The sequence below is a fragment of the Monodelphis domestica genome, chromosome 4 (genome assembly GCF_027887165.1).
Source record: "Monodelphis domestica isolate mMonDom1 chromosome 4, mMonDom1.pri, whole genome shotgun sequence".
Classification (NCBI taxonomy): Eukaryota; Metazoa; Chordata; class Mammalia; order Didelphimorphia; family Didelphidae; genus Monodelphis; species Monodelphis domestica.
In genome coordinates, this window is record NC_077230.1 from 84,348,005 (window position 1) to 84,363,289 (window position 15,285).

At 41.5% G+C, this 15,285-nt stretch overlaps 1 protein-coding gene and 1 long non-coding RNA gene across 2 annotated transcripts in view; one reads left to right on the forward strand and one right to left on the reverse strand.

Annotated features, from left to right (window-relative positions):
• Positions 1-15,285, reverse strand: part of FSTL1 (follistatin like 1) — a 118,439-nt gene that overhangs the window by 41,133 nt on the left and 62,021 nt on the right. The window lies entirely within an intron of this gene.
• Positions 9,509-15,111, forward strand: LOC103102085 (uncharacterized). Its single transcript, XR_467204.2, has 3 exons — positions 9,509-9,847; positions 14,434-14,630; positions 14,836-15,111. It is a non-coding gene; the product is annotated as an uncharacterized LOC103102085 (long non-coding RNA).

Consider the following 15,285-nt stretch of genomic DNA (forward strand, 5'->3'; position numbering starts at 1 on the left):
TCTGCCAGAATGTGCTATTCTACATTCTCAAAAACTGAAGATCCAGCGCCCTCCATAGCATAATCTGCCTGCCTTTGTTGTAGAACTTCACCCATGAGGGAAAGGAATAAATTTAAAGCATCTACTATGGGCCAGGCACTGTGCTAAGTGATTTACAAATATTATCTCATTTGTTTCTCTTAATGAGGTAGGTGCTATCATTCTCTCCCCTTTACAGTTAAGGAAACTGAAGCAAGCAGAAATTAAGGGAGGTGCCCTGGGTAACACTGTTAGTAAATGTCTGAGGCTCAATTTGAACTCTGGACTTGTACTTGATCCATTGTACCATTTAGCTACCTCTAAAGTAAAATGAAGGAAATGTAATGTTTTGTGGTTAAAAATGCTGAACTCCTACCTTATCCTACTTTTGGATGTAATCCTTCAAGCATGGCAGCTTCAGGAGCCAGAGGTGGCCATGTTGTCATTTTCCATCATTCTCCAATTAATTAAATAGTCCTTACAAATCAAACTGAACTTCATTTCGATGTGTACCAAGTATCAAAGTAGATAGAGTGTTGTTCTTAGAGACATGAACACAGGAGTTCAAATTCTGCCTCAGGCACTGGTTATATGATCCTGGATAAGTCATTTAACCACTGACTCGGTTTCCTCCACTGTAAAATGGGGTTAATGAAAGCATCCACCTCAAAGGGTTATTGTGAGAATAAAGAGACAACCTTTGTAAAAAGTGCTCCAGTGCCTGGCACATAGTAGGTGCTTATAAATCTTTATTCCCTTTTTTTTCCTTCCCTACACTGTGAGATGACATATGTACATACCTTAAAGTGCTGTATACATGCTACCTATTATTAGGTCTGCCTTGTAGGGAGCCATCACCGAAATTTGAAGCTGAGCTCTGCCCTCTATTTTTGCTGTATTGGCTTCTGAAAGTCGTGTTTGAACTAGATTCTGCCTGTTATTTGGGAGATCATGCCATATTGCCAGGCTTCTTTTCATTCCAGTCAGCAGATTCATTTCAGTTCTGAAGAACAAATGGAAACTGGACCTCCAGTTTCCAGATTCCCCATAAAGAAGACCATTATCAGTCCTCCCAATTGTGCTAGCAGAACAAAGGAAAGGGACTTTCTCCAGATGAATGAAATATCCTCTGAGTGTTTAGCTGACTTGGCAGGGCTCACAGGGTGTGGTGTCTTTATTCAATCAGGAGAATAACTTGTTATTGTTCCAGAGCCAGGAAATCCAAAGTTCTTTCCCCTTAGACTTTTGGATGTCTTCTGAACACAAAAAAAGCAGCTGAAGCAGATTGGTGCAAAACCAGACTGCTATCTAGGGGACAGTAAAAGTGCCGACCCCACATTTCTGCTCTCATGTTAGGTAAGAACCCCTCTTGATGGCAGCTTGGTCACCATTCCCAGTATGCTTTGGTGCTGTGGTATAGACATCTGTTGCTCTAACCAGCTTCCCTGGTTCACAATCGATAATTTTCCATGTGTTACAGATTAATGCTTCAATGTTTCTCTTCTCAGTTTACATGTTGAATTCTCTCAGATTCTTCTGCCATCCAACGCCAGACCTTCACCTATGCCTTGGTATGCTTTACAGTTCCTTTTCAGGTATTCCTTGCTCTTTGATTTTCAGTATCAAACTTTCCACAGAGCTCTGGTCTTTTCTTTGCAAAAAGTTGGAAGTCTTCTATTTTGTTGAATGCCCATACTTTCCCTTGGAAGTATATAGTCAGTTTTGCTGGGTAGCTGATTCTTGGTTGGAGACCCAGCTCTCTTGCCTTTCTGAAGATCATGTTCCATGCCTTACGATCATTCAGAGTAGAACTTGCAAGGTCTTGGGTGACCCTGATTGGCATTCCTTTATATCTAAATTGTCTTTTTCTGGCTTCCTGTAGGATTTTTTCTTTTGTTTGATAGCTTTGGAATTTGGCAATTACATTCCTGGGAGTTGTCTTTTGGGGGTTTAGTGTAGAAGGTGTTCTGTGAGCTCTGTCAGTGGCTGTATTGCCCCCTTGTTCTAGAATCTCTGGGCAATTTTCTTTGATTATATCTTGTATCACCATGTCCAGTTTGGTGTTTATTTCTGGCTTATCTGGGAGTCCAATTATTCTTAAATTATCCCTTCTCCCCCTATTTTCCAGATCTATCACCTTGTCGGTGAGATATTTTATGTTCTCTTCTAATTTCTTGGTATTTTGGCTTTGCTTTATTGATTCTTGCTCTTTTACACGATCGTTGTCTTCCAGCTGCCTGATTCTGGCCTTTAAAGCCTGGTTTTCTTTTACAGTTTGGTCAAACTGGTTTTGTAGATGCGTGAATTTCTTTTGCATTATTTCCAACTTTTCCTCCCAGAAGGCTTCCATCTTTTTGGTCATTTCTGATTCAAATTCTTCATAGGTTTGTGGAGAGTTTCCATTTCCTTTGGAAGGTTTTGGAGCATTTTCTTTTATATTATCTTCTGTCTGTTCTGTATTTTGTATTTTGGCTCCATAGAATGTGTCCAAAGTCGCCCCTTTCTTCTTATTTTTCTTGGTATTTTGGGGCTTCTGTGGTTCTGTGGAGTTTGTCATCTCTGAGTGTGGAGGATTAGTTTTTCTTGTCTCTTTCTGGTGTTCAGAGGCAGTCCTGGGCAGATAGTTCTATGGGCTTTCCCTGGGTTAAACTGAATATGCCTCACTGGAACTGGAATGGAAGGGTCGGACCACAAGGCCACACTCTCCCCCCCGGCTCGCTTTCCGGAAGTTGCCTTCAGAATCGCTGGCCGTGAGGCTGTTTCGTCGGCCTGCGGGGGGATGGGCTGCCGCTTCCCCAAGCTCCGAGAGCACAGACTTTCACTGAGACTTGGATAGCAGGATCCAGCCCGTGAGGCTGTCTTGCCCGCCCTGAGGGTTGCTGTTGTTTTGACCAGCTCTCTGCAGCTGAGGCCCCAGGCAGTAACTTTCACCGGGACTGTAGAAGGCCCTGAGGGTTGTTGTTTCCGAGGACCCTGCTCTCTGAGCCGGCCGGGCTGCGGCTTCCGGGAGCCTTGGACTCTGCGCTCCTACCCCTGAGGTCCGAGGGATCTCGGGTTCTGGCTTTTAAGGGGAGCCGTACCTTTTGAACCGGGTCCAGGTCCAGGAGGAGGGTTCCCAGGGTCTGTGCTGTTGATCGTTTTGAATTTCGGCGCCTTAGGAGCTTATCGTTTGAGATTGTTCGGGAAGGGTTTTCCGGAGATCTGAGCTTTAGCTTTCTCTAAGCCGCCATCTTAACCGGAAGTCCCTAGGTCAGAGATTCTTAAGGCCTGTTTTGTGTGACAGATCCCTTGGCACAGTCTGGTGAAGTCTATGGTCCCATTCTTAGATAATGCCTATAAATGCACAAACTAAGAAAAATCTTGGGATTACAAAGGAAATCAATTATATTGGAATAGCTGTCTTTTTTAAAAAGTCTGTTCACTCCAGTTCAGAACCCCTGATAGACTTCTACTATTATATAGAGAGAGGAGGGGCAAGGCATTTAATCTTACACCTACAGACTGGCTGTACCAACAGATTGGATGTCCCTAATTTTCTATCAAGCAATATATTTCTAAAGTAGTTAACAGAATGTCTGGCTTATAGTGGGTATTAAAAAAAAAAAGAAACCACCTTAATCTTGGTTCTATAGCAGAAGAAATGGTAAGAGCAAGACAATTGGGGTTAAGTGACTTGCCCAAGGTCACATAGTTAGGAAGTGTTTGAGGCCAGATTTGAACCCAGTACCTCCCATCTCTAGACCTGGCTCCCAGTCCAATGAGTCACCTATCTGCCCCTATAGTAGGCATTTAATAAATGTTGGTTCCCTTTCCTTCCTCTTTACTTCTCACTTCCTCCAGAGGTACTACTCTTCCTCCCTACCCAAACCTTCATTCCCTTCTGTAGTACACCTAGAAAAGGCCTTTCCTAGAGAATGGTGTCATCTTGTGTAAATATAAAGATGAGTTATAGTGCCTTACTGATGGGAAGAAGGGTTGAGAGTGGGGGGGGGGGGATAAAGAAGTTGGAAAGTTGCTGACTTCTAAAGGAAAACTCAGTGGTTTTCTGGCGTTTCTGCTAACATTTAATCTAACATCCCTAACACCTTTTCTTGGCAAGTATCCTAGAGTGGTTTGTCATTTCCTTCTCTACTGCATTCTTTTGTCAGGCAATCGGAGGTTAATTGACTTGTCCAAGGTCAAAGAGCTGCTAAGAGTCTGAGACCAGATTTGAACTCAGGTCTTCCTAGCTTTAGGCCCACTATCACTATCTAGCCACCTAGATGCCCAACTGTCATGTATTACCCCATCCCTTTTTTTTTATCTTATTCTTCATAGAGGCCATTCTAAACCTTTTCTTTTCTCTCGTCTTCCATGCCATCTTCCTTCCCTCTTGTTCAGCTGAAGACTGCATATTTTGCTGAGAAATTAAAGACCATTCACAGTGTTTTCCTTTTTTTCCCTTCTCTGAATCCCTTGGCACCGCCTCCAATTCTCTCTTCCTTTACTCCAGTCTTTAATGAAGACATAGTGGCTCTTCACATTAGGCCAAGTTCTCTCCATATGCCTTTGACTCAGTCCCCTTCTGTTTTTTCCAACAAACTGCTCCCACAATCATCTCCTTCCCTTTCTAATTCTCAATTTCTCTGTAATTGGTTCATTCTTTCTGACTACAAACATGCTCAACTCTTCCCCCAAGCTGAAAAAAAATCTTCAACAGACTTTACCATCATGTAAGTTATACTCTATCCTATGATTTCTCCTTTTCACTGCCAGACTCCAATTTAGCTTTGAAAGGCCCACACAAACTGACTCCAACCTGTCTCTCCAACTCTGTTAGACACTTTTGTCCTCCTTGAATTCTAAGATTCAGCCTAACTGGGGCTTCTTACCATTCTTCACCCATGACCCACCATTGCACTCCATCTCCCATCTTCATTTGTTTGTCCTGGGGGTCTCCATGCCTGGAATTCAATTCCTACCTTACTTCTACTCTGATAACCTCCTATTTGGCTCTAGCAAGAAAGGCTTCTGAAGGAGATGGAGTCCAAAATCTTCATTTTATAGGTGAGAAAACCTATCCACTGTCTTAAAGCTGGTAGTTGTCTATATTTAATAAGTAAAGCTTATCTGCTACTAATACACCAAATGGTTATATAAGTGTGTACTTCTGAAGTTTGTTTCTTGGGCAGAGTTGTGAAAGAAATAATCTAGTGGATCCACAGGATCATCAATTTGGAGCTGAAAGGGCCCTTAGAGTTCATGGAGTCCAGTCACCTGACTAGAAATGACGGGTCAACCATTATTGCCCAATCTCATACAACTAGGAAGCATATGAGGAGGATTTGAACTCAGGTCTAACCAGAGCTCTCTCTGCTCTGCTACCTAACTCCTCATGGTAGGATGTAAACTCCTTGAGGGCAGAGATGCTTCCTTTTAGTCTCCTAAAATAAAGTATTCTCAGTGCTTAGAACAAAGCCCAGTAAGAGTAATTAGCAAATGCTTGTTGACTGATTGCTTGCTTACTGGATAATAGCATCATTTCTATGGAAACATGCTTGCCTCTACTTATAAGTAGACTTCTTAAATACAACTTGTTTGTACACTAGAGCTTGCTTGTATATAGTAAAGCTTCACTAATTTGAACTAATTGGCCCATTTGAATTAATGAAAAGTCTAAATCACAGATCATTGTAAAGTAATACCACTTTCTTAGATGCTCTTAAGGGTGTTTCTAGCTCCAATGTGCTTCAACCAGTCTGATAAAGTTATAGTGCCCTAGGGAACACGTTTAAATGAATAAACAAAACTTGTAATTAATATGCCACGTGGGGCTGTAAATGTATACTTATCAAATCTATCAGAAGGCTTAAAAAGGCTTTTCCCCCCTCTTAGTTATAGTACTAAGTTCTAAAAATTCCATTCCATACTGTGCAATTGAACAATCTGTACTAGTCCAAATATAGGTCCCTCTTTCCCCCAAATCTGGCTTGTATGAAACACGAGGGTGACATCGTAAGTGAACAACAACAAAATGGAACATAAAGAGATCAGTGATGGCAAAAAGGAACAAAACATCTTTATTGGACTAGAAAAAACTTTAAAAATTATCTCGTCATTCAAAATATGTTACACACATGTGCATGTATGTAGTACTCATAAAGTCAGTGGAACTTTAAGTTTTTTAAAAGCATGCATACACACAGAGTATCCCCAAAGTCTTAGCATATATATGACTTTTAGGACACCCAATCAACACATGTATGTACATATAAATATACATATGTGTACATGTGTGCCCTGTGTATTGACATATTTTTGTTCACAGGTATATTCATTTCTAAATTTATATACACACATATCTACATATAAATATAAATATTTAATGAAAGGCAGCATTGCCCAGTGAGTTGGCCCCAAAGCCAGGAAGATGTGAAGTCAAGTTCCTGCTCTGACTCCTACTAGCAGTGTGACTTTAGCCAAGTTACTTAGCCCATAGGTGTTTTAGTCTACTCTTTCAGACCATATGAGTGGAGGAAAAGATGCCAATCCACTCTGGTAGAGGGACTTTCCTCTCCTCTGAGTTTTCTGTACCAATGAAGCCAGAGATCTAGTTTTTATATATCTTCTTGTTATTGTTCAGTTGTTCAGTCATGCCCGACTTCATTGACCCCATGTCCAGGGGGTTTTCTGGCAAAGATACTGGAGCTGCTTGCCATTTCCTTTCCCAGTGATTCAAGGCAAACAGAGGTGAAGGGTCTTGCCCAGGGTCACACAGTTAATAAGTGTCTGAGGCCACATCTGAACTCAGGGCTTCCCAACTCCAAGGACAGCAATCTATCTATTGTGCCTCCTCCCTGCCCCCTTTTATATATTGATTTTCTTTCAAATAAGGCTCATTTTAGGAGGGTGGCATATATTCAGGTCAATATGGTATTAACTGAACTCTAGTAGGAGGTCAGTGTGCTGTTATAGATAATAAAAGGAGTATGAGCCAGAAGTTAACAGAATCTATAGCTGAAGGGTTCCCTTAGAGTTCATCTATCCAATATGGCCTTCTTTTCTCTCAAAGAGCTTGGAATCTAGCTGAAGAGAGGAGGAGGATACACAAAAAGGAAACAGTTACCTTGAGGCAGTCTGTGAAAAAGGTCCCAATGGTACAGACACTAACTGACGCAGATGTGTGAGGAAGACAGAGATTGCAATTGGCTAGACTGTTCTGGAAAAAGATATTTAAGGATGAAGGAGCTCAAGTCTTCCTAGCTTTGAGGCCAACTCACTGTGCAATGCTGCCTTTCATTATGTATTTATATGCAGATATGTGTATATACATAGACATTGATAAGCACACGCCCATGTTTGAACACATGTTTATATACACATGTGTGCACATGTGTATAAGGGGTGCAGTTTATATGTACTTCTAGGTATGTACCGGATGCCCTAAGTCATGTATATGTAGCTGGTAACATGGAATGAGCTCTGGAATCTATGGATCTGGCTTCATCTGGGTTCATATCTGACACTTATTCCCTGTGTAATCTTGGGGAAAATCCATGAGCCTCAGTTTCTTCATCTATGTCATGAAAGGGAAAGGACTGGATGGCTTATTTTCTTACTAGCTCTAGATTCATGACTTAAGTTAGCTCTTGAAGGGCAAAGATGAGGGGAGAGGACTTTCTTTCTCAAGTCTACAATAAGCCCTTTTTCATGAAGAGGAAATGATTCATTAAACAAGATACTTCAGCCCATTTCCCTTTCCAAATGAGGAGAAATACACAATTAGTAGAGTCCCAAGTTCAGAAAACATGATTTTCCTGTGGGCATAATGAAATACATATGGAGTAATAAACAAAGGGCCTATCCTCCACGTACATGTAGTCAACTTTCTGCTCTTAAGCATATGGAACCGGCATATTTATGTATTCAAGTACAGGGAGGGGAGAGAGGGAGGAAGACACCCAGGAACTTTAATAGAGCAAACAAATAAATAACTTAAACTAAAAAAAGGGATAGATTGGCTAGGAGAGAAGCACAGGTGAAGGAATCATTGAGTTCTATTATATAAGGTATTGGCCCTTAAAGAATATTGACTTGAATATTTTAAGGATTTGTGGTAGAAGTACTTCTACTGACAGAGATTTCAATCCCTTCATACCTCTCTCTGTCTCCCTCCCTCTCTCCCCTTCCCCTTTTTCTCTCCCTCTGCCTTTCTCTCTCTGTCTCTTTTTCTATGTGTCTTTCTTCCCCCTCTCTGACTCTGTCTCTGTCTCTGTCTCTGCCTTTCTCCCCTCCACCCCCATTTCTCTGTCTATATCTGTCTCTGTCTGTTTCCCTGTCTCTGTCTCTCTGTGTCTGTCTCTTTCCCCTCTCCTCTCTCTGTCTCTGTCTCTCTCTGTCTCTCTCTTTCTGTGTGTGTGTCTCTCTCCCCTCTCTATCTGTCTCTGCCTCTATCTCCTTTCTATCTGTGCGACCTGTGTTATTCTGTCTGTCTGTCTGTCTGTCTCTTTCTCTCTCTCTCTCCTTCTCTCTCTCTCTCTCTCTCTCTCTCTCTCTCTCTCTCTCTCTCTCTCTCTCTCTCTCTCTCTCCCTCTCCCTTTCCATCTCTCTCCCCTCCTTCTCTCTCTCTCCCCCTCCTTCTCTCTCTCTCTCATTTCTCTCTCTCATCTCTCTCTCTTCCTCTCTCTCTCTGTCTCTCTCCCTCCCTCCCTCTCTCTCTCTCTCTCTCTCTCTCTCTCTCTCTCTCTCTCTCTCTCTCTCTCTCTCTCTCTCTCTCTCTCTCTCTCTCTCTCTCTCCCCCTCTCAGTTTCTCTCTCTGTCTCTGTTTCTCTCCGTTTCTATCTCTCTGAATGTCTCCCTCTCCCCTCTCTGGCTCTGGCTCTGTCTGTGTCTGCCTTTCTCTCTCTCTCCCCACTCCCCCCACCCCCATTTCTCTGTCTGTCTGTCTCTCCCTGTCTTTCTTTCTCTGTGTCTATCTCTCTCTGCATCTCTGTCTCTGTCTGTCTGCCTGCTTGTCTGTCTGTCTGTCTGTGTCTCTCTTAGCCCACCCAAATCCATAAGGTCTGGATATAAGAAATGCAATGTTTCAGAGGTTATGAACCTGTGTCTTTGGCAGTGAAGAACGACCAGAAAGACCATGTGCTCTGGCTGGGGAGGAAGTTACAGAGCAAAGCCATAAAGCTGTCAGTTTAAAATATCATCTACTCCTAGCATGGGCTGCTTAGGCCTCATCCCTGATCCTTTTCTTCCTTCCCAACTTTCCTTTTGAGCAGCCCTTTTTATGCTGGTGTGAGATTTTGGCTGGATCTGCAGGAGCAGTGCTGTGACAGAATTCTAAGAAGACAATGGTTTTCCTTCTCCCTGCCAAAATTAGTCATGGAAACTTCATGGAACGTGCAGCAGCCCCCTCTCGTCTCCCCCCTCCACCCCCTACCCCCCTGCACACAGAATGCTGTGCAGCCCGAGAACAAAGAACTCCACAGGCCTGGGTGCAGCAGGAGAGACTTCTGGGGGAGGGTGGGGCTGTGCTGCAGTGAATAGCATGTTCTATAAGACCGGGAGGCCAGGCCGCACCCAGAGAGGGGCTGCTGGCAGCTGGGAGCAGAGGGGGCTGGCTCACGAGCCCGGCCCTGGCTGAGGGAAGGGAGAGGAAAACAAGGAAGCCTGAACGGCTCTGGGGACCAGGAGAGATGCTGTCCGCAATGCATTGAGAGCATTCGAGTTTACCTTGTTAAAATTGCTTGTCTGTTTCATTCTGGGTCTCCGGGAGCGCGGGCGCCCTGTATGTCTAAGGAAGCAGGTGGGGAAGAGGAGCCCTGAGTCCTTGCCATCAGCCTGGTGTCAGAGGCAGGTAATTTGTGCTGCTGCTGCACAGCCTGAATCTCCCTAGTATGCATGTTTATAGCCCACCCTTCATTTCAAGGTCAATTCTATCACCATCATCTGGTTTCCTCCCCAAATTATACTGAAAGGTCCTTTTCCCCGCCGAAGGTTTCCAGTATCCTTCCTTCCTCTGGACAAAAAGATCAACTACGTGTATACACTGTTTTACAATTACAAAACAAAGTGGCTGGGGCAGCTAGGTGGTGTGGGAGATAAGAGTACCTGGTCTGGAACCAGAAAGACTAGAATTCAAATCTGGCCTTAGATATTTCCTAACTGTGTGACCCTGTGCAAGTCATTTAACTTTGTTTTCCTGATTTGTAAAATGGGAATAATACTAGCTTCTAATTCTCAGGATTGTTGGGAGAATCAAATGAGGAAATCATTGTAAAGTGCTTACCGCAGTTCCTAGCACATAAAAACACTATAAAAATGTTAGTTATGATTATTAATAGCCATATAACACCACCACCACCACCATCATCATCATCATCATTACAAAGCCAAGTGGCACAGGGGGTAGAGTGCCAGGCCTAGAATCAGGAAGAACAGTGTTCAAATCCAGTCACAGACACTAGCTGTGTGTCCTTGGATAAGTCACTCTGTTTGCCTCAGTTTGCTCATCTGTAAAATGAGCTGGAGGAGGAAATTGCAAATCACTCTAGTGTCTTCCACAAGAAAATCCCAGATGAAGTCACAGAGAGTGAGATGTAATAGAAAACAACTAAACAATAACATATGTCAACAGGTAAATTTAATGTTAAAAATATGGGCTTTGTTTAAGGGTGAAACTTGGAAATTATTAATAACACAGCACAATTTTTCTAAAAAAAAGATACAATCCAGTTCACTCTCCTCTTCTTATTGAATTCTGGGCCCAATTCATTGTCTATCTGCAATGGCTATTCAAATAAAAATTTATTTAGCATTTTTGTTTTAGATACCTGTGAGGGTTAGAGGTATGGTATGCTTCCCCCCACCTTTTTTAACCTTTTTACCTTTTATCTTAGAATTAATAGTATCAATTCTAAGGCTGAAGAACATTAAGGGCTAGGCAAATGGGGTTAAGTGACTTAGCCTGGATCACATAGGAAGTGTCTGAGGCCAGATTTGAACCCATATCATCCTGGACTCCACACTGGTGTTCTATCCACTGTGCTATCTAGCTGCCTCAGTATGGAGTATTTCAATGAGTGCTGGAAAATATACTTGAACGAGGATCTGGCTCACCAATCCTTATTCTAGGACCGTGTTGGTGAACCTATGGCACCGATCCTAGAGGGGCCTTCTCTGTTCTCCCTCTCCATGGGTCCTAAGAACATTTCTCACATAGTCCATCACTTTGCCCAGCAGCCCATTGGGAGTGCTTCCTCCCACCCCTCTCTGGTGTAAGAGGTAAGAACAGTTTGGGAACTTGATCTCTAAAAGGTTCTCCATCACTGTTCTAGGAGATCCCAGATTTAGGTGTTGAGTCTGGCTCTAAAGGATCACCAAAGAGCATGTATAGAACAGAGTGACTCCAGAACTGAGCCTTCCCTATCTATGTACTTAGGAGACTGAGATCCCTAAATGTGAAACTAATTCCCACAGAAGCATTTGGAACTATGATGTGAAAACAAAGCCTGGATGGACATAATCTCTGAGTTGGTACAGTTATGAGTGCTCCAGAGGCAGAAAAAAAGAAAACAGAAAGCTTGGGAGCAAGCTGACATAGCCAGGATTTGGAGATGAGAGTGGGTATGTGGGTCTGTTGTGACTGTAGACAGGAAGAAGCCAGGTACCAGGAAGGGAGCTGGAGAAGTCACATCTAGAGCATCAGAAAGAGGCCCAGGGAAGTTCAGGGTCAGGGAGCCCAGGAGTTCCAAGGAGTGGGTGATCAACAGACTTAAATGCTAGAGAGAAGGTGAAAGATGAAGGCTGAGAAAAGGTCATTTAATTTGACAAGTTGAGGGTCACTGGTAGCAATTTCATTCAGTGGTTGCGATGGAAACTGAATTGCGAATGGGAGGCAGGTAGGGAAATGAAGGCAAGGGAGTATAGAAATATCTGGGAGGGAAGAGGAGGGCGATTATTCAGTAACTAGAATGCATGCTTTTTAAGGATAGGGAGATTTTAAAGAACTTGGAGGAAAAGAGGGAAGGAGGGAATGAACAAAGAAGGACAGAAGATGCTAGAGAAGGAAGTAATATTTGGAATTGAAGATCCACAAGAAGAGGCAAAAAAAAGATGGTGTCTAGAGCAGACATATTGAGGATAGCTTTAGGGAGGAGAGAAAACGTTCATTGCAACTGGTAGGAAGGTTAGGTTTTTGGGGAGAAGACAAAAGTACATGAAGAAGCTTGTGACATTTTAGTCTCCTCTATAAAATGTACATGAGATCAGAAGGCAGAAGAAGATGATGAAGAGTTGATAAAGTCTGAACTAATGCCTGGGGAAGAAAATTCTAGGAAGTAATTGAGAAACAAATTAAAGGGTAGGTGAGCTACACCCAGGCTTAAAGATGTTGGGTAGCAAGTCGGAAGCCAATAGGGCCTCATTTTATGTGCCCAATAAGTTACCCTTCACATAGATGAAAATCACACATAAGAGCAAAGCTCATTATTCCACAAGTAGTTCTTATACAAACACACCCAGGCACTTTCGGACTTTTCTTAAGTTTATCGGGGCTCCCAACATCACTACTCTTGTAGTTTGGGGTCACTATTAATAACTAAATAGTGTTAATGAAACAAAGAGAAGCCCTGCCCTGGTGGGACAGGACTTGTTATAAGCAAGACTGATTCCAGAGCTAATGTTTGCCCTAAAACAATGTGATGACTCACACTAAAGCATCTCAGAGCAAGAATGAGTGTGAGAGGGCAAACTGTTGGGAGACTTTATGCTGCTTGGAAAAATGGCACAGATTTAGCATGTAAATTTATTTTATTTTATTGAGTTGAAAATTTTTATTTTATTAATTAATTAAGAATATTTTTCCATGGTTACAAGATTAATGTTCTTTCCCTTCCCTCCTCCCACCCTCTCCCATAGGCAATGAGCAATTCCACTGGGTTTTACATGTGACATTGATCAAGATCTATTTCCATATTATTACTATTTAACATGCAATTTTAAAAAATTATTTTATGTATTTTTCTGCCTTTATTTTTTTCCCCATTGCCAATTGCATGTACCTGAATTTGTGTGTGTTGAGTTCACATAAAACAAGGTCCTACTGTATTAGGGAAGAGAGTGCTGGATTTGTAGACAGAGGACCTGGGTTCTAACCTGGGGTTTCGATTTTATAACTCTCTGTCTTTTGGCAAGTCCCTTAGCCGATCTTGGCCTTAGTTTCCTTGTCTGTAAAATGGATGGAATATAGTAAAAGTGACAATACTACCTACATTAGTTTATGTATTCCATGCCATATCAATTAAACTAGCAAAGAATTTCTTTCTGGGGCAGGGAAAAATATTTATAAAGAATACAAGGTCAAGAATATCAAGAGAATTAATGAAATAAAAATGGAAAGGAAAAGGACCTAGCAATACCAGATTTCAAATTATATTACAAAACAGTCATTGTCAAAGTAAATTGGTACTGAACAAGAAATAGAGTGTTTGATCAATGGAAAAGATCAGGCCCTCGATGCATACAAGCGAATGAGCACAGTAATGTAGTGTGTGATAGACAAAGATCCTAGTTACTGGAACTAGGAACCCCTCTTTGACAAAAACTGCTGGGAAAACTGGAAAGCAGTCTGGCAGAAACTACTACCATCTCAAACTATATGTCAAGATAAGCTCAAAATGGGTCCACAGTTTACATAACAAGGTGAAGTAAGCAAATTAGAGAAGCACAGACAAAATAAGCTGTCTGGTATTGGGATAGGAGAAGAGTTTAAGATCAAACAAGAGATGGAGTGTCACGGAAGTACAAGGAATAATTTTTATTATATTAAGTTTTAAAGAGTTTGCATAAACAAAACCAGTTCAGTCAAAATTAGAAGGAAAGCAGGAAACTGAAGGGAAAAATATTATAGTTTTCTCTGTCATAGGAAATTGAGCCACATTATAAAAGACAAAAGCCATTTCCCAATTTAAAAAAGGTCAAAAAATTATAAACAGTTTTCAGAAGAAAAAATCAAATCTATCACTGGTCAATGAAAAAATGATCTAAATTACTAATAGAAAAATGAAAATAAATCTGAGGTATCACTTCACACTTAACAGATTGGTTAATTGAAGAGAAAAGTAAAATGACAAGTGTCAGAGTAGATGTGGGGAAATTGCCCTGTGCAATTTTATACAAATTAGTGTACCATCTTGGAGAACAATCTGGAACTATGCCCAAAGCATTATTGTACATGCTCTTTAACCTAACAATACTGCTACTAAACTCTATCCCAAAGGATCAAAGGAAAAGGAAAAGGACTCATATGTACAAAAATATTTATAGTAGTTCTCATTTGGGGGGTAATGGCCAAAAAATGAAAACCGAGAGAATGCCCATCAACTAGGGAATGACTGGATAGGTTGTGGTATATGATTGTATTGGAATATGGTTGTGTTGTAGGTAGTAATGGAAGAGATGGTTTCAGAAAAATCTATGAAGTCATATCATATGATGCAAAGTGAAGTCAGCAGAACCAGCGCCACAACTTATGGAGTAACAACAATATTGGGACACTAATGAATTATGAAATACTTAAGCTACTCTGATCAATACTATAAGCATCTGTGACACTTCCAAAGGATTCATGATGAGACATGGTAGTAAGCAATTTTTTCTCTTTCTTTATTTTTCTTGTCCCCACTTCCCCCACTGTAACATGACTGAAAAGAAAATATGTTTTGCATAACTCCATTTATAATGGATATTGGGTTTCCTTCCTTCTCAATGGGTAGGAGAGGTGGGATAGAGAGGAAGAGATTCTGGAACTGAAAATAAAAATGTTTTAAATTCTTTTTTAAAAAGTCACTGGATACAGGAACTGACAAGGATTTGGAACTCCTGCTCTGTGGTAGACATAAGGAACCTATACCCTGGCTACTCCTGAATGTAAAGCAGAATCAGATGAAAATGTAATTGGGGAGTGTTTAATAAAATAAGTGAAAATAAAATACACTAAAAATACAACAGAGCAGTTTGACTAGTTGCTCTTTAAGCTTCCTTCCAGCTTCAAATCTATGAGTTTCTTTATCCCTGGGACACATTTTGCACCTTCAGCCTCAGTGCCCAACTGGTTTTCTAGCTAGCTTCTTCCTTTAATAAATGGAAACTTTCTTCTTACATTGTCTTGGGAGTCTCTTGTTAATTAATGGTGAAGGGGATTGGTCCAAGGGCCTGGATCTGGAATTGAATTCTATTCTCAAGGACTTAAAGGAATACCTGGGCAAATATATTGGAAGGAAAAAGAAAAAGGTT